At 51.8% G+C, this 26,101-nt stretch overlaps 1 long non-coding RNA gene across 2 annotated transcripts in view; it reads left to right on the forward strand.

Moving 5' to 3' along the window:
* The first annotated feature begins 4,130 nt into the window (after positions 1–4,130).
* LOC133225237 (uncharacterized) overlaps positions 4,131–26,101 on the forward strand; it is a 98,788-nt gene continuing 76,817 nt past the window's right edge. For both annotated transcript variants that reach the window (XR_009729074.1, XR_009729075.1), the window contains exon 1: positions 4,131–4,140. This is a non-coding gene — a long non-coding RNA (uncharacterized LOC133225237). The remainder of the gene's footprint in view (positions 4,141–26,101) is intronic.

The raw sequence follows: 26,101 nt of genomic DNA on the forward strand, positions 1-26,101 counted from the left end.
TGTTGCCTTCTCTTGTCTGTCCATAGGTGGTGTTGGGGGGGGTGGGAAGGAGGAAGCCTGTGGTTAATTTGTGGAGGTTGTGGTGTGTAGGAAGGACTCATAAACTAACCATGTGATGTGAAACCCTTGTATATCTCTGGAAATCAGTACTTCAGGCTTCCACTGTTTGAATGTGGTGAAGCCATCAGAAACTCGGTGTGTGTAACGTGCATACACTAAGAACACTCTTGAGGAAATGTGGGGTTTAGCTCATGGTTCCCTCAATGGGGGAATAAACTTAGCTGCTCTTCTCTATGTTTTTCGGTGTGCAGCTCACATTGGTTTGTCTTTGTTATCCCTCTGACTGGGAAAGCAGTTGGTTTGGTCAAATGGAGATGACTCAGTGCTGGAATCATGTGTTGGAGCCTTCCTCAAAAGTTTGGAGACAAAATCCCTGGGGATCAGACCCTGAATTGCCATTAGAGCTTGATGCTGTTTGAGTTAAATCTGCCCTGATTTTGCTCCCTGCAGCCTGTGATTTGTGGGCAGACAGTGTTCCCCTTAGAGCTTGTGGCTCCTGAAGCTGGACATGATGCTGGGAGGCACGGCACACCCCTGGTGCTGTAGTGTTACTCATGAGCAACACCCTGCAGCGCAGAAACAGGATTATTTCACTTTACATCTTGGCTTCTTGGGATTTGCTGGAGGTTGCTCTTGGTCAGCTACCGTTGTTCACACGGTTTGAGCTTGTTTCCCACTCGTTGTGTTTCACGCCATGCCCTCACCTGCCTTTGGGTCCATGGCTTGTTCCAGGGTGAGATGAGAAGTGCCTTTTAGGTCCAGCTAATGACCCCTGTATTACCTGGCAGCGTTGGTGACTTAGTGTGCTGTGGTGGAAATGCCGTCTTGTTGCCATCTGGGAATGATAAGACGTGGAATAACAAGGTGGGGGGTAACCAGGTTAATAAACATGAAGGTGATTGGGGAACAAGGAAGCAAAGCCAAGCTGGTTAAATAATTTATTTGGTAATTTATTTCCCCCCATGTCATTTAGGCACTAATAGAGGAAGAATGGTTCATTGACTGGGGCACTGCTCTGCTTTGGACAAGGAGTTTGTGGTGCTCTCTGCCATGGCTGCCTTGCATAAATCTGGGCAATTAATTTCATCTCTTTATGCTCCTTCTGTTTTGAGGCTAATTATAATAAATTCAGTCACTTGTATATCTCGTGGGGAGGGGAATACGTTGTTGCACTCAAAGTTGAATACTCTTCATAATAAGAATCAATATATATCAATACATAACGGGAGTAGTGCTCACTGCAGTGAAAAGGCTCAGTTTAAATAGGTGTTTCAAATAATGATACTTCCAATGTTTCAAGCATTAACTAACCTCTATTTTGCTCCTGGGCCGGCAGTGTGGGGGACAGGCAGCGTGGCTTTCAGTTAGCAAAAGAGAAAGTGAGCACAAGCTATATTGTGTTATCACAGAAGGTTGTAATGAGCATTAATAGCTCTAATTTATAAACAGACATAACAAGTTTAACACATGCTTTTACCAGAATGATTCTCCTTTAGGAATGTGCTCTTTATCTTCTCTGTTTATTGATGTCTTCCAATCAAGCCTGGGATTGTTTTTGTGTTGCTGGGCTTGGTGCAGGCATTGTGGGATCATAGAATCATCAGAGAACCAGACTGGTTTGTGTTGAAGGGACCTTAAAGCCTCCAACCCTGCCACAGGCAGGGACCCCTTCCACTGGAGCAGCTTGCTCCAAGCCCCTGTGTCCAACCTGGCCTTGAGCACTGCCAGGGATGGGGCAGCCACAGCTTCTCTGGGCACCCTGTGCCAGCGCCTCAGCACCCTCACAGGGAAGAGCTTATGTTAACCTGCTGTCACATGAAGACATGAAGAGATGCTGAGACAGAACGAATGTACCCTCTGGTTGAGGGAACACCACGTTGAAAGGAAACTTGTCCCAGAAACCACAGAACTCATCTAAAGATTTGGAGTCTGTGGCCACCACAGTCCCTGTAAGGTCCCAAAGCTTTCCAAACACCCGCACTCTGCATCCTCACAAACTGGCCATGCACTGCAGGGTACCGCAGGGTTTCTGGCTCTGCTGGAGCCCTGCAGGCAACTGAGGGGCTCAGAGGGGAAAATGCAGTTGTGAATTGGAAAGCAAATTAAGCCCTTTCGCACTAAATTCTATCAGGCCACGTTCTGGTATTTGTACTCCTTTTGTTGCTGCATGTTGGTTATGTAAAATTATTCCCTTCCTTACTCTTTAATTTTAACCCATCTGCTGCTTTTTGTCTTTCTTTCAGGTCCTGGAATCGTGAGAACTTCCAATGACTTGGCAAATCTCTCTGAATCACTGATGTTCTGCTGCCATCTCCACCCATGCCTGTCCCTTGCTTGCTCCCTCGCCGGGTGTCAGTTCGCCAGCCTACGTGCTGAGAAGAAAAGTTAAAAAGGTAAAAGTCTGTAATCTGATTCCACAGTGACCTGTCTAATCCTGTTCCCTGGTACAGCGAGCTGAAATACTTGTACTGCAAAACAATGACTTGAGGAGACTAGAGAAGGGAGATGAGAATCTGCAGGGATTTAGTTTTATTCCTTCTCCCCTTGTTTCATCTTCTGTTGTCCTCTGACCAAAAGCTGTCAGCTGGAAAGCAAAGAAGAGTGTGGGGCTGGGTTCATGGGTAGCAATGCATTGGGTCCCTCTTTGTAAGAGGGTAAGGGTATGGTTTCAGGCTGCTCAGACTAAATCTGAGTGGCAGTGGCTTCACTGAGTAGTCCTGGAAGTGAACAGCTGAGATGCGATGAGTAAATCACTGCAGCTCCATAAAGAACTGTGTGTATATTATGTTCTTACCTGTGGAGCTCCCTACATTGGGCTGGAAATGAGGGGTTTGATGTGTGGTTGGACTGTGTTGGGAGAGGCTGAGCTTTCCAGCTTTGAGTCCCAGCCTGATGCTGCTCTTGTAAGGCCAGGGCGCATCTGATGGCGTTTCCTTCCCCTTGTGTTGGATTTAAGAGCTGAGCCCAGGCTCTCAGGGCAAGGGGTTGTGGTGCTTTCCCTTATTCCTTTTGCTGTGTGTTTATGTTTGTGCAAAATCCTTCATGGACCTTTTGGGTGTATGGATTTTTTCCTCTAGCTTCTTATTGAGAAGAAACTTCCCTGGACTGAGCCTTGGTGCAGGCTGCACTGAGCTTCCCTGCCTCTGGGAAAGGGGGTTTTGGAAAAGCAGCTTCTTCAGGTTTGCCTCAGTGGGTTCTGCGCTGTCAGAAGTACACCACAGTGTGTGAGCTGTGTGAGGTCGGGGTTCCGGGGGTTATGGTTTGAGTTCGCTGCTGTATAGAGAGGTGTTCTCATGAACCGCTTTGTCCTGCCTCCAATAGCATTTCCTCCTGTTGGGGCTCTGCTTTTCCCTTTACCGACCCTTCCAGTTTGCTGTTACATGGAGTTGATTACCAAATGTTGCAGAGCAACTTCCAGCTGGGAACCTCAGTGTTCCTTGAACTTCATTATTTCCTTCCTTATTTTTTTAGGCATAACACCCTCCAATGCATCTGATATTGCCAACGCTGCTGATGTAAGGGCCGCAGTGTAGAGAGGGGAGGTTTGGAGAGGTGTGAAACTAGCCCAGGGTCAACTACAGCAGTGCTAGTGATGTGTGCTGAGGTGATCAGTGTTCTCCTGCAGAAGAGGCCACTCTGCAGAAGGCTGTTGTGGTTTGGAGGGGTGGTTTGGGGTTAAGAAGCTTGGACTGGAGTGAAGCTCTCTTGTGTCAAAGCTGCATCCAGCAGAAAGCACTTCTCATGGAATTCATGCAACCAGGGCTCTGTAATGGAAAATCTGCCCCACCTTAAATGCTATCGTATTACTCATGAGCACAAGGCTGGTAATTAACCGAGCTAAAAACCAGATTTATTGCATGTCACTTATCACCTAACAACTTGGCGTATCTGAGAGATGCATCAGAGGCCGGATGTGCTGGTTTCCCACCTGGGGTAAGAGAGGTCACTTGCCTTGCCACCAGGGGAGATTCAATGCATCTTGCCATGTTTAAATATAAGCCTGCTCACATAGAGTTTAACACCTCTGGGCTGTGAGGTTGTGAAGTGAAATCCTCTGCTCTAATAGGGTGGAAATACCTGGTAGTTGCATCACAGTGTTTTGTGTCACGGTGGAACCTTCTAGCATCTCCTGATTGCTTCTGACATCAGAAATGTTCTCAGGCTTCACCCCTCCACCCTCATCCAGAGCAGCTCTGTGCCAGCGCTGTGCTGGATCCGAGCTCTTCGTTGCAGTCCTGCAGGGAAGGCTGTGGGAACCGAGGCGATGTGCTGATTCAGCTGCTCAAGAAGGCGATGTGAAGGCACCTCGCGTATGTGAGGCAGACAGGTTATGGGATTACAACACCTGGCCTTAAACTGGCAAATCACCCACAGCTTCAACTTGCAGCTCAAATCTTGTTCTTCAGTTTAGTCGCTGCCCTTAAATCTCCTAGTCCAGGACATGGCTTATTTCCATCTTATTCTGGGGGCTGTTGCAGAGCTCAGGTGCTGCTGAAGCACCACATCTTATGTGTGTTCAGACACTGACAGTGTTGCAGGAAGTGTGAACTCTGTGTGTCTGCAAACTTGATCCTTTACAAAGTAAGGGGAAATTAAGCATTTGGAATCCAGTAGAGCACATCACTTTGTGGTGCAGACTAGGAAAATGATGTCTATAGTTCAGGTTTTTGAGGTACCCATGTGCAGAAAAGTTCCAGTGAACATGGGTTTGGTTTTTCCCTTTTCCGTACCTGAAATAACTCATCTGAGTTTGCTCAGGCTGGTAAAAAGTGGAGATGTGACATCTAAACTAACCTGACATCTTTGCTCTGAGACCTCCATGCAGCAGAAGACCCCAAATGCCAGGGAGAAGGCTTAGGAATGTGATGTAAATGGGCTGCTTCTGAGGGTAGAAGATGGTGATTTTATGTCTGCAATAGTGTGGCCAGCAAGACAAGGGCAGTGATTGTCCCCTGGGCTTGTTCCTGGTGAGGCTGCACCTTAAATACTGGGTTCTGGTTTGGACTCTTCACTGCAAGAAAGACATTGAGATGCTGGAGGGTGTCCAGAGGGCAAGTTCTGTGAGGACCAGCTGAGGAAACTGGGGGTGTTCAGCCTGGAGAAAAGGATGCTTGGGGAAGACCTTATTGCTCTTTACTGCAAGGAGGTTGCAGCGTGATGTGGGTCAGTCTCTTCCCATGTTCAAGCAATAGGATGGGACACAATGGCCTTAAGTTGCAGCAGGGAAGGTTTAGTTTGGATATTGGGGAAAATTTCTTCACCAAAAGGGTTGTCAAGGACTTTAACAGATGTGAGATGTGGCACTTGGGGACATGGTTTAGTGGTGGGCTGGGCAGTGCTGCATTAACAATTGGACCTGATCATCTTAAAGGCCTTTCCAGCCAAGATCTTTGTAAAACCCAGGGCTTCTTGAGCAGGGGCTGCTCAATGGAAAGTGTGTGATGTGGTAATCTCAAGAGCTTTGTCCATCCTTACTTAGAAGTGGCTTTAGCTTGCAGGTGATGCTGCTGCAGGGATGCAGTGGAATTGAGCAGGCACTGAGCTTGGAGGGAGCCACAAGTTCAGCTGGTTGCTGGCCTCACCTTTCTGACCAGGAAATCTGCTTGTCTGTGAGATAATCTCCTGATTGCACAGACCTGCCAAGGAGAGGTACCAGCAGAGGTGGGACAGGTCGATGCTTGGGCCAGCCCAGCCTCTGCTCGGATGGCTCTGAAGCTCCTTCTCTATTTCACAACATTGTGCTGAACTTCCCTGATGCCAACCCCAGGCTGAAGGGGCCAGCTGGGAAGGGAAGGCTCTTTGCTTTAAGTAGATAATTGGTTTTCAGTTTGAGGTGTGGTTTTCTCAATGAGGGCTGTGGTGGATGGTTCCCACGTGGAGACAGGATCCCACACCTTCATTTCCTGCTCGGTAGCAGGAAGCAGCACAAAGCCCTCAGAGCAGTGTCTCCTGGGTGTCAACGAGAGGTTCCCTATTGTCTGCTGTGGGAACGACTGATGCCCTCGGGCCCTGCAGGTTCTCCTGCTCCTGCCTTCCAGAACAAGCCTGGAAACAGGGCTGGGAACTGAGCAAGCAAGAGGGGAACTGAGCAAGCAAGAGGTGCTCCTCCCTGCTGTCCATCCATCCTGCCTGGCCTCGGCACGCAGATGCAGCCTCCTTTTCTTCCAAGTCAGTCCTGTTCCCATAAGCCAAAGTTAAGAGTGTTCTGTCTCTGGTAGGAGCTTGGTTCTTCTCCCTGATGGATGTTGGCCAGGCAATGCCCTGGGAGAGGTGCCTTGAGGCCCCTCGTTGTGCATTGGCCCCTCTCTGTGATGGGGCTTTCTCAGTGGGAACTTGTTCCACATCTGCCTTTTCCTCAGTCACTTCCTCTACCAAGGTCCCCAGAGCATTCCCCATAGATACTGCCCATGAGGTCCCGGATGCTGTGGATGTCTTTGGGTGTAACACTAAGATACTTTGGTATTCCTGCTTGAGAACCCCTGAAAGCTGCTGCGGGTGCTGAGTTGTTTCGATGTCCATTTACGTTGTGTTATCCCTGAAGCACTGGGACTCTGCACTCTGTACAGAGCTGCCCTTTGAGAAGGTCATGGTGCCAGCAGTGTTTTCTTGGGGTGCAGCACAAGTGCTTTGTGCAGACAGAGGCACAGAGCCTGCTGCACTTGAGGATTTGGTGTTTCAGTGGGGATCCACTGCGCTGACTCGAAGCCTGCATCTTTCCCCTCTCTTGAGCTGCCTTTGCCGTGTGCTGTGGAGGGGAGGTTGCCGTTCCCATCAGAGATTTATGTGGGGATGCTGCCTGAAATCATACCTAATTAAATCCCAGTTCTTGCTCCATCAGGTTCCTCTGAAGACACTTCTCCCTTGGCACCTTCCACCCAGGGCACCTCCAGTTCTGCTCCCCAGATGTTTGCTCTGCTCTGTGGCGGCTTCTCCTCATTCTTTTTTCCTTTTGGCAGACTGTAAATCATGTTTTACTTTCTTCAAACATATGGGGGAGATCCCGACAAGGCTGATGACAGAGAAGGGTGCCTGACATTTCCCTGTACAGAAAGCAGCCCTGTGCAGTGCAAAGCACTGAAGCGGTGCAGCTACTTTCTTGTGGGATTATGTGGGACAGTAAATCAGTAAATCTTGCTCTCATCTGGCACAGTCTGTGAGGCTGCGGCGTGGGGGAGAGGCCACATCTGCCTCTGGGCTGGGGGGTTGAGAGGAAGGGAGATGCTGTTGGTGCTGGTCCCGATGCTGCTGTCAAGGCTGTGCCATCCTCTTGTTGCCCATGCCAGGTCCCCTGAGAAGGGACAGCGCTTTGGTTGACCTGCAGGAAAGTGCTGTCAAGGATGGGGTTGCCAGATGTGATTTCACTTGCTTGAGTGAGTCCAGAGGAGGCCACGGAGATGCTGCGAGGGCTGGAGCAGCTCTGCTCTGGAGCCAGGCTGAGAGAGCTGGGCTGGGGCAGCCTGGAGAAGAGAAGGCTCCTGAAGGGGAGACCTTAGAGCAGCTCCAGTGCCTAAAGGGGCTGCAGGAAACCTGGAGAGGGGCTTGGGACAAGGGATGTAGGGACAGGCCAAGGGGAATGGCTTGAACCTGCCCGAGGGGAGACTGAGCTGAGCTCTTAGGCAGAAGCTCTTCCCTGTGAGGGTGCTGAGGCGCTGGCACAGGGTGCCCAGAGAAGCTGTGGCTGCCCCATCCCTGGCAGTGCTCAAGGCCAGGTTGGACACAGGGGCTTGGAGCAAGCTGCTCCAGTGGAAGGGGTCCCTGCCCGTGGCAGGGGTTGGAGCTAGAGGAGCTTTAAGGTCCCTTCCAACACAAACGAGGCTGGGATTCAGTGTGCTCTGGGGAGGGGATACAGTGCTCTGCAGGATGTTGGCAGATGCCGATTGCAGGTGGGAGCGAGGGTCACGACGGGTGGATGTTGATTAAAGCAGTGCAAAGAAAGGGAAATACTGTTGATATGTATGGGTTTTTACAAGCTGTGTTTGTGTCCATCTCTATGCCAGGCTGCGCTCACCTGCTGCAGCTGCCAGCAGTGCCCTGCCACTCCGGTCATGCTTTGTCCTGCACTGCCCCACATACACCAGTTTTATCCCATTCCCCTCCACTGTAGGAGGCAAACATGGGCATTCCCCTCTGCCCATCCTCCTCCTTAAAGAGTGGTGGTCCCTGCTTGGAAGCAAGGAAGGATGTGGTTCATGTGGCGCCTGTACTGCTGTGGCTGTGCCCGTTGATCCCGTGGCGCTGGAAGCGGGACAGTAGGCAATTCCCATCCCCCTGGCCCTGCCGCTCCCCCTTCTCCCCCGCAGCCCTGCCTTGCCCTTTTGTGGAGATTTATAGAGCCGAGTGGGCTGAGAACAAATGAGCAGACATTAAGGCGATGTGTTCTGCATACTAATGACAAGATACTGCTTCTGCACCTCGGGGCAATACTGGGTCAGGCCAGTTGAGCTGTAAACTTTATTTATGTGCTTATTACAGCCAAGCTGCGCTTTGCTGGCCCGGGCCGAGGGCTTAGGGACCTGTCCGGCAGTAAATCCTGTTTGTTTATTTGAAATAAGATGTCTCCTTCCCCCTGACCCTTCCTCTCTTTTCTTCTTGGGGTGGGGGGGGAGAAATCCCCCTTGTTTGCCCTCACAGGTTTGTGGCGGAGCAGGGAAGGAGGGATGGAGAGTGAGGAAGGAGAGAGGATGATGAAGCTTTGTGGGGAACAGTTGGGTTTATTTAAGGCTCACTGGTGTGAGGAGGGGTTTATCCTCCTTTATAGGTAGCAGTGGGCAGAGGAGAGGAAGGGTCTTTTTATCAAAGCTTTGGGAGACCCTGTCCATCCCTGTCTCTGCCACTGAACCCTGTAGGCAGGCACGGTCAAGTCCCTTTGCTTCCAGCCTCATCCGGTACCGAGGGCTCAGACACCCTTTTTTGCCCGTCTCGTTCTCACCAGGGATGGGTTTGCTGTGCTGCTTTGGTAGGAGCTGTGAGGAGGGAGGTTTGGTTTGGCTGAGGACTCGCTCTGTACTCCCAAGATCAGTGGAGAGATGGGCGGTGATTTATGCCCACAGCAAAGATGTTCTAAAACATCCTATTTTTATGGTATCCCCTCTGGCCTCCTGCCTGTTTCCTCCTCGTGTTACATCTTGCCTCTTCGGGTTTATAAGTGCTCTGGGGGCAAGGATTGCCATTCTCTCTTGTCCTGGCTCCGAGCTCCTTTCCGCCTTGCCCCATCATTCAGAGCAATAAAACACACAGAGGACACAGCGAGTTTGGAGCAGGAGCTTTGCCTGCTCACGTTCACGTGCAGAGAAGGTAGGAGAGGCTGAGCAGAGCAGGATTAGATCCTGTGTGATTTTCAGAGCCTTCTGTTTGATCCCCAGCCTGGCTGTGAGTCTCGCTGGTGCTGCTGTGATGTAAATGAAGGATGCCCTCTCTGGGCTGGTACTGGGACTTTTAAGTGGTGAGTCCTTGTGAGGATAAGGGGTTATTTCAGCCCTGATGGTGTCTGATAGCTGGGGCTGGGCAGGGCTGGATGTGGTCACCTGGGCTGGGGAATAACTGCATCAGCACTGGAAATGAACTGGATTGAGGCACAACTGCTGATGAATCCACCTCCAGCACCTCCTGTTGGTGCCCAGCTCTATGATGTGGCTCCATAACATAAAGCCTGAATGGGCACAAATTTGGCTCAGCAAGCAGGCAAAGACTCTCTGTACCTGTGTGTTGAGAGAGGTTTCAACAATAACCATGTTAACCATTACTGTGAGGATGCTGAGGCGCTGGCATAGGGTGCCCAGAGAAGCTGTGGCTGCCCCATCCCTGGCAGTGCTCAAGGCCAGGTTGGACACAGGGGCTTGGAGCAAGCTGCTCCAGTGGAAGGGGTCCCTGCCCGTGGCAGGGGTTGGAGCTGGAGGAGCTTTAAGGTCTTTTCCAACACTTTCTGTAATTCTATGAAGTATCCAGCTCAGCTCATTTCTCATCCATGAGAGTCAGAGCTTAGGGTGTGATGTGGGCCAACAACAACTGCCTGCAATAAAAGTAAAGAAAAAACCCCAAACCCAACAAAAAAAAACCCAACACCCCAACAAGGTGAAGAAAAGAGCCACTTAAACTCCCAGCCCTTTGCCTTTTTGTTCCCTGGACAGATACCTCCATCCCTACTGATCCTTCTTAGGGGGAAGCTGTCCCAGCACCCCTGCTCCCTGTTGCCATGCAGTATGCTTGGGTTCTAATTGGGGTGCACTTGCTTTCCCAGGCCCTTTATCCTGATGGACCAGGCAGGACAGGGCAGTGGGAGCAGGGATGTGCCCAGGGGCCTTAGCAGGAGCGGGATCTCCTGGCTTGCAGCCTGCTCTCTCAGCCGGAGGTGACAGGGCAGCCAGGACTGCCAAAGGGATCAATGGGGGTGGAGGGATGAAAGAAAACAACCTTCAAAAGCACATGCCCTGCTTTCCTTTATATTGATTGATGGATTGATTGATTATTGAGGAGAAAGGTACTGCACCAGCAAGGACTTGGGATGAGCTTGCCTCTAGGAAAACCTTTCTTTTCCACTGAATCCAGAAATGCTCCTGTTTGATAACAACACACATGTGTGTTTGTATGGTCTTATGTATTGCTTCGTCATTCCTGCCCATTCCAACACCAAAGACTTTGCAGCTCGTAGGCATGTGGTCCGTCTTCCAAACTGGTCTCTAGGGGGTTGTTCCCTCTCTTCATTCCCAGCTTGTTCCTATTCACTGTTCCTCTAACAGGAAATAAGTTTGCAGCTGAAGTTCAGGTACTAGACCTAAAAATAGGAAGGAATCCTCTATGCTAAGAGTTTTCTGTGTGTGTGCATCATTTTAAGAGTTGGCTTGTTCTGGAGAGCATTGCTGTGTGCTGTCCTGTGGATGGGAGAAGGGTGTGTAAGGGGGCATCACTTTACTGGTGCGCTGTCCTGGGGTGAAGGTTGGTAGCACAGCTATTGATTTGACTCCAGGATGAATCCTTTGCCTTTCCTGCCATGGAACCCGAGGTTTGATATCTTTTCCAAAGGGGCTGCTGAGTGATTTAATTTCATCTTGTCTGCTGCTCTGCAATACTTAAAGTTAGGAGGTTGCATGCCCAGGGTCACTGTCCCATACCTGACTACTTGCTCAGGTACAGAGAGCTCCATTTCTTCTGCAGCTTGTCATTTGCAAGTCTTCCCACTGGCTTAAACAGAACTTGGGTAGGGTTTGTGTGCAACAAGCCCTGGATGTGCCCCTTGGTTTTTATATCCCCTATTTGCTCTATGAATTGGTTACTTCCCTAGGTGCTCAGGGTGTTTTGGGAGCTCTCTGAAGGGTTGCTTTACCTTCGTGGAATGAATTTGAGCCCTGAATTTATGGTGGCTTTATCAGCAAGATAACTTATTCCTACAGTGCATTGAGACTGGCTGCCTTCCCAGTTAAACCCATAGGTGACCCTGCTTGTGGGGGAGAGGAATGGAGGAGGAGTGCAGGCAGGGCAGGATTACAGCATGGAGAGCCTATGCTGTGCTGCTGGATGAGACCGGGATGGGGAGCTGGCGTTGGGGTGAACTCCTTATTCCTGCAGCCTAGCTCCTGCTCTCTGATCCTCGTTAGGGGTTTAGAGGGCTCTAATTGGGGTTTTCAGTTTGCCTCTCCCAGGGCTTTGGCTCGGAGCCTCCGGTGAGCCCATGTTTGGAGCACGAAGCTGTGATTTCAGGTGAAACCCTACCCAGGAGGAGGCTCCCCTGCTCCCCTCCCTGCTTGGCCGGCTGAAGGTTTGTGCTCTCAGAGCGGATGTAGGAGTTTCCTCTCCATGGCCTTCAGGTAACTTGCCCACCTGCGGCCTCTGGGTTCAACTCAGCCCTGTTTGTGCACCAGCAGCTACGGAACCAGGTTTGCAGGAACGCCGCTTTCCAGCAAATCCACCCAGTTCAAGGAAACGTCCCAGTACCTCCCTCCCTCTGGAGCCCCGGGGGCTGTGCTTCGATGGGGATGGCTGAGCAGGGATTAACCCTTCCAGCTTTGCTTGTCCAGCAGGTTTAGGCATCCGTCTGGGTCCAGGTCTAAGGTGTCTGCTGCAGGGGTGCTGTGGCTGCAGCCATTGCCAGCTCTGCACCCCTCAGTCTTTGGGGTGCAAACTGAGAGGGACGTTATAGCAGGTTAATGTATATTTAGAGAGAGAAGTCTTGTGTTTTGTGTTGGATACAGCCCCTCAGCCCCACTGGCGGGAGCTTTTAGCATGCAAATGCACTTTGCCTCATGCTTTTTAATGTTTTACTTCTCGTAATTGCCGCGACCAGTTGTGATGTTTGGACGTGGCTGGGTTTCCGAAAGCAGCTTCCCCTTGAAAGTGGTTCCCATTGCTGGTGGGGTTTGATTTCCGCCCCCCCCATTCCTTTTCTTTGGTTGATCAGGTTGAAGGAAGCAAAGGAGCTGCCCTGGCTCATGTTAGTGGTGGAGAGTCCCGAGGCGCAATAGCAGAAAAGAACACGTGTTAACCTTTGAGCGGTGGTGTGCTGTATTCTGTTGTTGTTCCTAGTGTAACTTTGCTGGGAAACAATAAACATTTTGGGCCAGGACACATCATCAGCTGCGTAAGGCACTGGAGTGGCTCCAGTGAAGCTGCACGGCTTTGCTTTCAGAAGAGGCTCTGCCTCCCCAACCCCTGGGCGCCCATAGGACGTGATGCCTCTCTATGACGCTCCTCATAGGGATGAGCTTTCCAGAACTCCAGCTCTTAACCCTGAGCCTGGATTGCAACACCACAGCTCTCCCCAAACCCAGGGAAAATATCGGTGCAAGCTGTCAAGATGTTATCGTGGTGGTTGCACAACGTGCTATTCCATGGAGGGCTTTCCTGGGGAAGCAGGCTTTGGGACGTGCTGTCCATCCATCCATCCCTCTGTGTCACCTTCCAGGAGCTTGTAAGTCTTTCTGGGCAGTGTCAATAGAATCTGTCAGCATGTCAGAGGTAGAACATCCATCCTATCCCAGCAAGTTGTGTGTAGGTAGATGAAGGTGGAAGAGAAGGGCCTATTGGAACTCTTGCTGATGGCAAGGGTGCAATTGTATTTCAGCTCAAGCCTACTGGACAGCAAAGAATCTAAGTGCGAAGTGCCATACTGCAGGAAGCCAGACTTCACGGGCTCTCCTACTCTCACTTTCTGCGTTCTCCCTGCAAGCTTTGGCTCCAGAGCATTGAGAATCTCAGCTTTCACTAAAGCTGCAGCTCGGGCTCTCAAGGTTACAGAGAGAAGCACGAAAATGTGACTCTCCGAGGACTTGAAGCTTGCAAAACTCAGCAACGCTTGCAGGAAATCTGGCTCGGGTTTGGTGTCTGGCAGTCAGGCAGATAGACACGGTGTCGGAGTTTGTTAGGGAATTGGCACTTGAGTGCGATGGATAGTTCATCTGTCCTTGGTCTGTACGAGCTTGTGACAGGCCAGGAGCTGTGCGAAGTGAGCGGCTTCTGATGGTGCTGTATGGGGTGGGTGAAATACTTCCCTCTGACTGAAGTGTGCTGTTCCCTGGTGGTTCCTCTGGGCTCCTGGCAGAGAAGCTGGGGTCCTCCAGCCCCTTCCCCAAGATGCATTTTGCAGGCTGGGAAGAGGATGATGGAGCACGCAGATGCAGAAGGGGAAGAGGCGCAGGGAGGTGAAGGGACATGGTCTGTGCCAGAACTGGGATGAGAAGTCAGGTCTCTGGAGCTCCCACTCCCCTTGATGCTGTGCTGGCTGGTGAGGGGCTGGGGTTGTAGGTGCCTGTACTCTGTATGACCAATTTCCTCCTCTTTACAGTTACTGGCAGCACCATCTCGATGCTGACCTTGTTCTTGTTTAACTTGGCTTTCGCTGAGGCTGCTTCGTGTTCCCGAGTGATGGAGTTTTACCCTTGTGCCAGTTGGTTTGGGGGAAAGGACCTCACTTCACTGATGTGTTTGGGTTGTGGGTCTCTCTCCTAAAGCCCTGAGTAAAAACCATCGCAGCGCTCTGACCCTATGAAATATACCTTGGCAGATATTTTCCATCTATACCATGTTAGTGAGCCAGCACTAAGCAAGTTGGGATTGTCTAGGAGGGCAGTGGAGGTCCCAGCTTCTCTAAGTGTGAACATTTAGTGGAGGCACCCACATAAGTGGTGTTCCTTTTTGCTGGTGGGGATTTCCAAGGCAGTGCAGTCCTGTGTGGTCTGGGACCCACCTGGAGCTGCTGGGCTCTGATGGAGGGCACTCCTCCAGCGCAGACACCACCATTAAGTGCCTGAAGTTACAAGGAATAGTAGAGGTTGGTCTTTCTATCAAGGCAAAGGTTTGGAAGACTGGGACCCTATGGGTGCTAGTGTATGGGGCTCCCAAAGGAATGACACCCATTGCACAGACCACAGCACCTTCCCTTTGGGAAAGCTGCTTACTCCAGAGACACCCCAGCATGTGTGTGTGCCAGAGCCAGGCATCCTGCCTGCACAGTGCTGATCTGAGCCTGGTCCTTAGATGCAACCTATGACAGGAGGAGCGTGAAGGGGGAAGAATGGCTCTGTCTGCTGGGGATGGTGTGGAGGGGATGAAAGGGGGGATCATCACCATCACAGTGGTGCCCATGTGCAGCCTGAGGGGCTGTGTGGGCAGCCGGGTCATGGGGGCAGCCTCTTGGGTGCTTCCCCCTGCTCCAATCCCTTTGAGTCTGTGGTGGAAGTGGGGCAGAGAAAGCCCCAGTGAGGCTGAGCTGGCCACAAAGTCCTTAAGAGATAAAGGGTAAAACCAGCTTCTTGGTCCATGCTTCCCTGGGACTCCATGGCGAGCGCATGGTGGATGGGTGTGCAGCGTACTGGGACCAGCGCTGTGTGCCTCGAGTCCCAGATTAAGGGTGTCAGGGTATCCTCCCAGCACCCAGGCAGCAGGGACCATGCTGGCTGCTTGAACCATTGGCTCAGTTCAGATTTAATGGCTTACGACCACTAAGTTCATTGTGTGGTGACCTAAAAGCAGCGGTCCCTTGCCTTGGGCATCGATCGCTCTGTGATGGTTCTGTCGTGCTCTGCAGGAGGGTCCCTGCAGACCCCCAGGTGCCTTCCCACCACCTCCACCCCTCCCTGGGGTTTTAACTTGTTTCCTTTCGGCGGAGGAAACATGACTTTCCCCATTGATGGAATTCAGCCCCGACAATGCCGAAGTGACACAATTTCCCACTCCGAGCATGCCATCGCGCTGCAGCCATGCAGGGTACCCCTTTTTGGAGCCATCTGCATGACAATGCGTCGGTCTGTGCTACCATTAGCTGCCCTTTTGCTATTAGTACCTAATGAAAATGTAACCATATTTAACCCCCCACAGTCCGAGATTAGCGAGAAAGGGGCCTAAGTGGATTTAATTCTTTTGTATGGCGAGCATCAAACTCTCCATTTTGATTGCTCTGTCCCCTCTTCCCCTCTCCAGTGGGAGAGGGAGGCAGGAAAGCTGTGTAAGGCTAACTCTATCCTCTCAGCTGTCCCCCGGCACAATGGGCAAAGTATCTTTTGTGGCATTAACGGCTTTGGCTGGGCTGGGGGGGGAGCCGGGGTGGAGAACAATGTGTGAGAAGCTGAGACTGTGGGTTTCCCACACGGCCCAATATGTCTCCCCGCACCCCCCTCTGGGACAAGCAGACCTGCAGCAGCCCAGCCCACAGCTGATCCCGGCTTGATTGGCTTCCCCCCTCCCTATTTCTTTCCTCCTTCCTTCCCCTTCCCTCATTGTGCTCTTGAGAGATGAAAATCCTTTCCTGGCGTGAAAGGGGAGGCGTGCCTTAAATCCCCTCCCTGGACGGAGCGGGCATGTCATATGACGGCCAAATCCACCGGATTAGTGTGTGTGTGTGTGTCTGCGTGCGTGTCCTGCTGGAGGCGGGGGGCGGGATGCTCGATATCTATATTCCTGCCCTTCCCCCTCTTCTCCATATGGATTTGTGCCGGGATATTTATTCATTGCACCTGCTGGCCGCCGGCCTTTCACTGCGGGGTTGAGGATGCAGCCTTGGGATAGTGGGAGCGCAGTGAATTCTCTCCTTTTCCTGTCTCCTGTCCCCATGTGTGTTCCCAAACCTGAAGCAAAGAGGGATAAAAGGGATGTCATTTTGGCTGTGTGCGATGGAAGCCTCTTTGCATGAAGAAGATGGGTTGTGAGAGTTGGGGTTGTTCAGCCTGGAGGAGAGAAGGCTCCTGAAGGGGAGACCTTAGAGCAGCTCCAGTGCCTAAAGGGGCTGCAGGAAACCTGGAGAGGGGCTTGGGACAAGGGCCTGTAGGGACAGGCCAAGGGGAATGGCTTGAACCTGCCCGAGGGGAGACTGAGCTGAGCTCTTAGGCAGAAGCTCTTCCCTGTGAGGGTGCTGAGGCGCTGGCACAGGGTGCCCAGAGAAGCTGTGGCTGCCCCATCCCTGGCAGTGCTCAAGGCCAGGTTGGACACAGGGGCTTGGAGCAAGCTGCTCCAGTGGAAGGGGTCCCTGCCCGTGGCAGGGTTGGAGCTGGAGGAGCTTTAAGGTCCCTTCCAACCCAAACCATTCCATGGTTCTATGAAGAGCCCCCCAAGCGCCACAGCCTGATGCAGGTCCAGACAATCCAGTGCGGTGGGAAGAGGGTCCAGTCATGTTTGTCATTACCTGTGGGAACCCTGATGTTAAGGGTTTGTGCTTGTGGGAAGTAACCACCTACAGGGTCACCTCCTCCATTCGCATGGAAAGAACTGAGGCAGAGAGCTCTCAATCAACAAAGTCAATGTCATCAGCAAAGTCAGGTTCGAAGCCAAGAATAGCATTTACTACCACTTAATTCCTGCCTCTGTGTTTTTAGTGTCCCGAATCCACAACTGGCTTGGTTTCTCTTCAGGTTTTTTGACTTGTGCTGCGTCATTTTGTGCTAGAATTCCTATTTTTTCCAAGAAAACGGTTTTTAGAGACCCCACCAGCCAAACCAGCATCTCCCTGCTGCCCGTGCTGTGGGAACTTGTGTGCTCATGGAGGAAGTCTGCCTCGATTGAGGTGAGTTTAGCAAACAAGTCTGCAACCCCCAATCTGTTTCTGCCTGCTCTATGTCTTGCTTACTAGGAAAGAAAACCCTTTATGGGACAAGCACAGGGATGAGGAGATGCTCTGGGTCAGTGCAGGGGGGCCTGGCATGAGTCAGCATCTGTGGCAGTGGTGCAGCAGCCCAGGGTTGAATGAGGTGACCTGTCCTTGCAGGTACTTAGGTCTTGCTGCAGGTGAGGTTTGTTATATGTGTACATAAGTCTGCAATATTTGTGGAAAATGCCTTATTTCCAAAGAAAACTCAACCTGGTGCATGCCAGGTGTGGCTGGCAGTGCTTGTGCATGGTGGGGCTGGATGTCCTTGCGGATGGACGCGGAGCATGGATGCAGAGGCAGATGGCCAAGGGGAGGCCACCAGGATGGTGGGTCCAGAGGGATGCCAGAAGGCAGCACTGCCTGGGATTGCCTCCTCTAGCAGTCTCACTGTGTGGCCCAAGGTACCTTGGACCACGGGGCTGATGCTTCTGGGGCAAGATGGCCCCACTGAGGAGATGCTTCTACCTGATGACTTAAAGGATACCCCATCTGGATGGTGAGCAGGGATGGAGCCAGGTCCTGCAGCAAGAGATGTGCCCACAGCCTGCGCTGGGGAAACTGTGGTCCTCAGCAGGACCTGGAGGTGAAGTGCAGCAGGGCTCGGGTGGGAGGAGAAGCGTGCGAGGGGATGGGGAGGGCGGTGGGGGGACGGCAGGGGCTGCTGCTTGTGTGAATGTGCCCCAACTCATTGTTCTGCGCCTTTATTCTCCGGGCTTCGATGGGACTGATTTAGAAATCCTAATCAGGGAGCAGTCTCCGTGCCTCCCGAGTGTGACACAACTTGAGCTGCTCCGGGCGCCTTTGTTCCCTAATGACAGCTGACTTCATGCAGCAGTGGGAACAGTTTGAGCATAACTCTGCACCGCCGGGGCTGGCAGCTGCAGCCTTAACTCTTTCTTGCCCCCAACAGTGGGATGAAGATGGGGGGGGACCAGGGAGGAAGAGTAGCCAAAATGCACGTAGCCCATGTGAGGATGCTCGGCCTCACCTGTGCACCTCTCCTGAGAGCTGTAGCAAAGGGGGACTGGAGAGAATAAAGCTGTTGATGTACAATTGTGTTGGGGGGAAGAAGCCAAGTCATTTTGCAGCTGCAGAGCGGCTGTTTTGGGTGTCTGCTGCAGGTATTCATCAGGAAACAACTCAGACCCAACCCAGAGCAATGCTGGGGGAGGGAGGTTGAATTTCACATCCAGTTTTGTTGATGCTTGGAGTGTTGGAGCATATCCGGAGCCCTGGGTGAGCGTGAGGTGCTTCCACGCTGGCTGCGGGGCATTTACATCACTCGCATTGAAAGTAAAAGGCATTGAGTCACTCCAAGATGTTCCTGGAAGAGATTTCTGTTTCTGCCAGCAAAGAGCTGCAGAACAAGCATCATTCTCCCTCTTTTGGCCTCAGTTTCTTCCCTGGCAAAGCAGAGCTCGTGATACAGTGTCCGGCACAGAGTGTGTCTGTGGGATTTAGCATTGGGAATGTGCTTGGTGGTGCTTGCTGGGTCAGTGCTGGCAAGAGTTAAACCCTCTTCCCCTTTCTATTCATTGTCAAACCACTACCCTGACCTGGGAAAAGGTTTAGGAAAATCAACCATATTAAGGGGGGATGACCCAGGAGAAGCAGAGCTGGTTTGGCACAACAGCCTGCAGCCCTGTCCTGCGCCAGGGCTCACCCAGGCTCTGCCCTTGGCAGCTCCAGTGGGTTCCAATAGCAGATGGGTCCATACTGGTTTCCCAGCACCTGTGTCCCCTCTGCCATCCCCGAATCCCGGCCGCCCATGCTTGGCCAGGGTCTCCCTGGCGACGGGGCCACGGGATGCTGTGCAGTCCATTTGTCACCAATTGTCACTGTTTTGTTCTGCCTTGTATGCGCACTCGATTGTGTCACGGGGGAGGTGAGGAGGAGCAATCAGGCCTTGTCTAATGGGCTGCAGTCTCCTGCTGTGGGGAAAAACTTGAGGGTCTGCTTGCAGAGGGAAGGGAAAAGGGAAAGGGGAGGCAGGCACTGCAGATATTCCTGCCCAGAGCATCCCGGGTGGAGCCTGACATGGGTGCAGGGCAGACGGGGATCCTTGTATTGATTAGGTGACAATTTAGGTCAAGGATGAATTTGGTTCTCTGCAGTGTGGCTCTGTTACTGCGAAGCCAGGAGATGGAGGGAGGTGTCCAATGTCCCCCATCATCTCCCATGGTGATGTTCATCCCCTTCCACACTTGTGCGTGCCTGTGGGATGGGGTTTGTTCTCTCTGGGTCTCCCCTCATCCAAAGGGAGATGTGTTTCCCACAGGACCAGCCCACCCTGGATACACCTAATGGGTAAGGCTTGGGAAGTCCAGCTTCCCAGGTGAGACTCCGGCAGGCTTCAGGCTGCAGGTGGATTAACACCTCATCCAGACCCCAGCTTCTGAGCAATTCTTATTTCCCCCAGGTGTGTTGCTGAAAGGGATTTGATGTATTATGGGTTTTGGTGTGCCTGGTAGCATTTAGCTATTGATGTGATCTCATACTAAACTGTATGCTTTTTCCCCTCTTTGCTCCATCATCCTCACCTTACCCAAAGTGCTGTGATTCATCTCTCCCTGCTTGGCTCCACCAGCCCCCTCTTTTTCCCTTCTCTATCTCAAAGCAGAGCTGTGGCCAGCTGAGCCTCAGCACCCACACTCAGGTTTGTCTGTAAACCCCTAATTCAGAGCAGGCTGGCCACACCGATTACAGGAACACAGGGAAGCTGTGGAGCAGAGCATAGGGAAAACTTGAGCAGTCAACCCCAAACCAGGCAAGCTGAGGCGGTTCCAGACCTGGAGCTCAGTGTGAAATACCACAGAGGGAAAGGAGAAGAGGGTTTTTCCAGCATGTGGTGTTTGGCAGGTTTCTCTCCTTGCTCCCTGGTGGTCATTGGTCCATGTCTCCAAACCACTGTGTGGTCAGGCTCACGTGGGTGAATGGGTCAGGGCAGACTGGGAGGATGGATGCCTGATGGTACCATGGATCCTGGGTTGCTTTTTGGTGCTTTTAGTTTGGGATGTTGTGCCAGTTGCCCACCCAGACTTTGCCTTCTCTGGGCCTGGCAGGAAGCTGCTGCTTAAACGGGCTCTTTATGGTGGTTGGATCCAGCTGAACCATGGCCAGGAGAGCAGGTTCTGGCCTGGGAAATGGGTGCTAATGCTGTTGATGGAGGAGAACATTTGCAGGGAAGAGTTGGGAGGCCACGGTGAGGTCGGGTGAAGGACTGGGGGGAGGTTTATGACCCCCCTAAGCTCACCATCCACCAACACCGTGTTACCTCCTGGTGAAGAACAGGCAGTGCTTTGAGCGCACCATGGGGCAGCAGCTCCAGAGCTGCTCCATATCTCAGCCATCACGGAATGGGAACAGCTCTGAGTAGCAAGTTGAGCTGAAAGGTTTGACTTGTCATTAAGTGCATTGGTGTCTCCAGGGTACCCAAAGGGCAACCAGATTGAGGAGTTATGCCATGTGGGTTGTGTTAATCTCTTACTTCAGGGGGTTCTCTGGCTGCTCAGGATGGAAAGATCCTCCTCCATATTACTTTGTCCTCTGGCATACTGCAAAGGTGACATTTTCCTTCGTATTTTGGGAAGTTGGGGGACCCTTATGATTGGAGGCACATCCATGCATGGATTTGGTCCCCAGGTGGCTGGTTCAGGAGGTCTTAGTGCAGAGGGTGGCCGTGGGTTGACTGAAGCCACGGGAGAAGGGAAGATGGAGTTCGGCTGTGATGAAGTTTGAAAGGATTTATAGGGGTTATGGTTTATTTTAATAAAGGAAACAATGCAGAGGGTGGGCAGTGCCAGCCTGGCAACGCGGGCCGGAATCCACAGCAGGCAGCTTGGCTTTCTCAGCCCTGTTTTGTACCAGGTGCAGCACTGGGAATCCTGCTTTCTACCTGAGCCAAGCTACTCCCATCCCAGTGCTGCCAACCCTGGTGCGGGCTGCCTGGGCGCATCGCTGCTTTTGAGTGTGCATCACCATCCCCAAGCCCTGGGTGATGCCTGCCTCACTGCCATGGTGGCTCTCCATCCCTTTGGGCTTCCTGCCTCTGCCAAAGGAGGCTGTTTCCCAGATTCCTCCTCAACCCATGGGTGGATCCGTTTGTGCAATAGCTCTAAGAGAGGAAGTGTCAGAGGTGATGCAAATGGGTTTTGTCAAGATAGTTTTGGAGGGAATAAAAATAGCTCTTGGACCAAAAGCTATTCCTGCTCCTGGGCAGGAGTGCTTGTTCCGACTGCTTTGTACAGGTGCTGTCAGAGCAGGGCTGGAAAGGAGAAGTGCTCGGTTATGCCCTGCTTCTTGGATGGGAACCAGTTGGTTTCCCACAATAGTAGAAAGTGTCTGGAAGAAGGGGCTGGTTTCTCTCTGCTAATTTGGCTTCTTTGGATGCAGCTGAGTCTCTGCTTCAGCTTCTTCCATCCCAGGGTGGAAAACTTAAACTGCTTTGGTTTCAAAATCGCTTTTGCAAAGATAATGGGGAAAATTGTCCTGTAATTGTCCTCATTGTGCAGCTAGGGAAGGCTGTGCAGGGCAAGCAGTGGTTGCCCAGCCCCAGGGCAGAGGATGCTCTTCCTGTGCTGCTGGTACAGCCAGCCTGGAGACTGGAAGAGTCTCCTTGTGCAAAGCCCTGTAATGTCTTTGTGAGAGCTGGACAAGTGGTTCCAGTGCAGTGGAGGAGTGATGGGCAGGGACTGGCTTGGCCAGAAGTCTAAGGATGACTTTTATGCCATGAGTATATTATCCTGAAATACCTTTATCTTTATGGCAGAATTCAGATGTGTTTTGCCCATTGCAGAGCACCTTTGGATACAAAGTGAAGGAGGAGGCAATGTTTGGGTTTGGGGTGCTCACAGCAGATTGATGTTTAAGCTATTCTGCATTGCAAGAACTAATCACAGAAGTGCAGAATGGTTTGGGTTGGAAGGGACCTTAAAGCTCATCCAGTTCTGGGATGAGCAGGGACCCCTTCCACTGGAGCAGCTTGCTCCAAGCCCCCGTGTCCAACCTGGCCTTGAGCACTGCCAGGGATGGGGCAGCCACAGCTTCTCTGGGCACCCTGTGCCAGCGCCTCAGCACCCTCATAGTGAAGAATCCAATACTTCCATCGATGCTGGGGCAGAGGGAGGCTGTGGGGATTGATGCTGCAGGGGATGGATTTGGTTTCCAGCTGTGGGAACACAAGCCCAGCTGATGGGCTCTGTGCAAGGGAGAGCCTGGCTCCGGAGCACAGGGATGCTGCTGGGGGAGCCTGGTGCACACGTGGCCTGCGGGGATGACGGCAAAGAGGGGTCCCGCAGGACGGGGGCTGCCAGCTCCGTGCAGCTGCTCTCCCGAGAGCCGGCTCCAGGAATCTGTGTTTGCTTTGGCTGCACGCTCCGTGCAGAAGTGGTAGGAATACAGAGGGAAGGAGGGGCGGGAGAGGAGAGGGCTTGTGCGCTTCCAAACACGATGATGTGCTTCATCCATGTGGAGCCGGAGCTTTTGGGATGTGTTGTGGACCTGCGCAGCCATCCCTGGGCTTGTAGGTTATTTGAATTGAGCTGGTTGGGATTCTACAGGCAAAGCTTGATCCTTCCTGTCCCACAGCCTGATGGGTTACTTTTCATGGAGAAAAGTATGGATTTGAGGGTTTTGATTTTTAGCTGTGAACATGTTTTTTCCTCCATCCTTCCCCCTTCCTCGTGCTTTCCCTTTTACTTCTTCATTCCTTTTTTCTCTCTGTTGTCTCAGTAAGGGAAAAGAAGGGGCCAATAATCCTCAGAACTAAAAAAGCAACATTGAGAAGCTGGAAAGGTTTGGAAACTGTTGGATTTCTTACTGAAAACAAGAGCTATTCCTCCATTTGAAGAGCTGGCAGCTTGATCCCTGTCCGGAACAACACTGACCTGTTGCTGCTCCTGGTTTTGCTCAACAGTCTCGAATGCTGAGCAGGGTTAAGTCATCCCTTTAACAGGGATGGCTGGAGGTTGTCGTGGGAAAAGAAAGCTGTTCTTGTCAGTGGTTCTTTGCTGTTTCAGTTCTCCTGGAAACCTTTGGGGACAAAAGCAGGAGATGGGGGGGAACCCACAGGGCTCAGTTGTGCTGCCCTCTCTCTGCTGAGGATTCAGGGAAAGCGGGTGCTGCTGGGATGAAGCGTGGGATAAGTCTGGTCAAGGGAGCCTGCACATTGTAGAAGTCCTAAAACTGGGATTTGAACCCAGTTTGTCTTGATTTCCATCTCCTGACTCTTGTGCGGCATCATTCTTCCCTTGGAGACACCTCAGGCTTAGGTGGTTGCTGACCTCTCCAGCCACTTTCCTTGTCCAGTGCCAGTGTCCAAGAGCCAGAAAGGAGCCGAAACAGTAAATGAAAAAGAGAAAGCTTCTATTGCTTGTTTTTCAGCGGTATTTTTATGTCCGGCGCCCTGTATGAGCAAGGAAAGCAGCAGCCCATCTGTTTCTAGCACCATTAAAGGCGTTTGACTGCATGTGGCCCTCAAGAATAAAATAAAAATAGGACCCTTTGGTCTGGAAATGTCAAACGCTCTTTCATCTTGGACGACCCCCAGCCGGGACCATATCCTCCCAAAGCTGGAGGTTCCCACCAATGTTCATCCCAGCAAAGGCATCTGCCCCCCTCCCCATTTATTTTGCTGTAAGAGAAGGAAGTTCAGGCACTTGAGGTTCACGCTGCCTGCTGACCTCTGAGTGCTGCTCCCCTGGACCCTCTCCTCCAGCTTCTTTCCTCCGACTCAGCAGCCTTCTATGGGAGTCAGGAGTGAAGAGGTTAAAGCCTCTTTAACAAGTGCTCGGAGGATGGAAGTGTTTGACGTGTTTTAGGACCGGCCTTTGAGCAGGCTGTGCCAGCAGGATGCAGTTAATGACTGGGAAGATTGCTACAATATGGGGTTGCTTTCTCCTCATCCCTGTCTTTCTCGCCACTTGAAGCCACGGTCTGTGTTACGTCCTGCTGGGAGCCCATGTAGACTTACAGAGCCTCACCTCCTCTGGGATGTACCATAAAACCCTGGCATGGTGTTGTTACCTCTGCTAATTTGGCGGCAGTGCACCTCTATGAGGAAAGTTGGGGTGTAACTTCAGGCTTTGGAAACTTGTACTAATTAAAAGAACATTTTAAAGGTTGCTTGAGATACATAAATACATAGCCCTTTTGACATGAAAGCTGCTTTATTTATCAGAGTCGGGATAGCGCAAGTCCTGCTGTGTTGGGAAAGGGAAGAAAATGATTTTAATTTAGGAGAAAAAGCTCATTATTTCCTTCATAAAATCTTTGAAGTGTTTTTGTACATATTTTGGCCATTACACGGGTTGATGTTGGTACACGGCGCTTGGTGTGTGCTGTCTTCAGAGCGAGCGTAGGAGCGTGGGGCTGGCTGTGGTGGAAATGGGGCCAGATGTGCAAACCTGCCCAATCCCAAAGGATGAGCAGGGGCTGCATGCAGTGACTTGTGGACAGCCTTCCCTGGCTGGGAGAGGCAGCTCCAGCCCTTCTCAGTAGGGGACCTGAAGAGCAGCAGGGGAAGGAAGGTGTCAGAGGTGACTGGGTGAGTGGAAGCACTTCCCACAGTGTGTTTAATGCCTCTCTGCATCTGATCCATAGAGGATGCAGGTCTCATCCCCAGATCCAGGGCAGAGCCATTTGGTAGCTCACTGTATTTGCTTTAGAGGTATTCAGTCCATTAGTTGGTTTATTGACTAAGGTGATAACTGTGACATGATGCTCTTGGAGAAGAGTGGGGATGCTCATTGCTGTGCCGTCCTTTCTTGCCACAGTGGAAAACGGGAAACCTGGAGAGCCATTTCTGATTCTTTTCTTATCCAAAAAGGTATTGAGCTTTTGGGTGAAGTGGCTCCTTGGACCGTTGGTTCTGTGGGGCTCTGGGGCATGTAGACCCTTGGAAGATGGTTATTTAGGCAGCTGGGTTTCTCCAACCTGATTTTTAGGTAGGAAGGGGATGTCAACTGCTTCATGTGTAAGAAGATTGAAGATAATAAATATCTTAATTTATAATTAAGACCTTCCCCCCAGTATTTGAAACACAACATACTGAGGACTCCTGAAATTCAAAGGAGCTTTGTCTGTCCCTTCATACATCTTGCGTGTGCGTTTCCCCGCTGCTGGGTCCCTTCCAGGTCTCAAATGAGTGAAACCAGCTCTTGGGCTACGGGGCTGGTTTCAGTCGAGGGCTCATGCAGGATGCATGTGTGGTCCAAGTGCCTGTGCTGCTCTTTGCTGTTGGGCTCCTAGCCTCATTCCTTGGTAGGTCCCACTGGTTTCCTGCGCCATGGAATGGATGGGTTTGGGAAGTGTGACTGCCTGGATGCTAGTCTTTATTGGAAACAGCCCTTTGAGCCAGGAAAGTGCTTTCTCCCCCCCTGGGCACTCAGGCCTTGGAAATGCAGGTCCATCACAGCTGTGGCCACCCGTTATGGCACTGCTTTAGCTGCTCTGTGCTGCTCCTCCCAGCCTGGGGAGGACAGTCCTTCCTCTTCCTCACTCCTTGCCTTGCAGCCCTTATCCCCACAGGGTTGAGCATCTCCTCTCCCTCCATGTGAGGCTGCTTTGCCAAGGGTCTCATCTTAGTAAGAATCCTTTGGTGCTACTGGTGGTGTATAACTAAGTGGAAAAACCCACTTGGCCTCCCCGGGGATGTGCTTAGGGTAGGGTATGATTGTTTTCTGGCTATCCAGGCCTACACAACAGCTGTTGAGCAATCCTCCGTCCTCTAAAAACAAATAAGGAGCAAGTCTGGTGGCCAAATGTTGCAGGCACGTTGTAATGACTGTGAGCAAATCGCATTTGCAGCGTGGGGCTGCTTAACCAAACAGCTGCAGGGTTTGCCTCTCCTCCTGTGTAACATTAGCTGGGCACTGGTGTTGCTGAGTGGGGAGAAGGGGGTGATTGTGGAGCAGGCTGGAGTCCCCATAGGATGGTGCTTGCAGTGCAAAGGCATTGTATTGGCCATTAGTGTTC

Source organism: Neopsephotus bourkii, unplaced genomic scaffold (genome assembly GCF_033783945.1).
Source record: "Neopsephotus bourkii isolate Nb327-2 ecotype Australia unplaced genomic scaffold, CSIRO-AGI_Nbou_v1 NB_1749, whole genome shotgun sequence".
NCBI classification, from domain to species: domain Eukaryota; kingdom Metazoa; phylum Chordata; class Aves; order Psittaciformes; family Psittacidae; genus Neopsephotus; species Neopsephotus bourkii.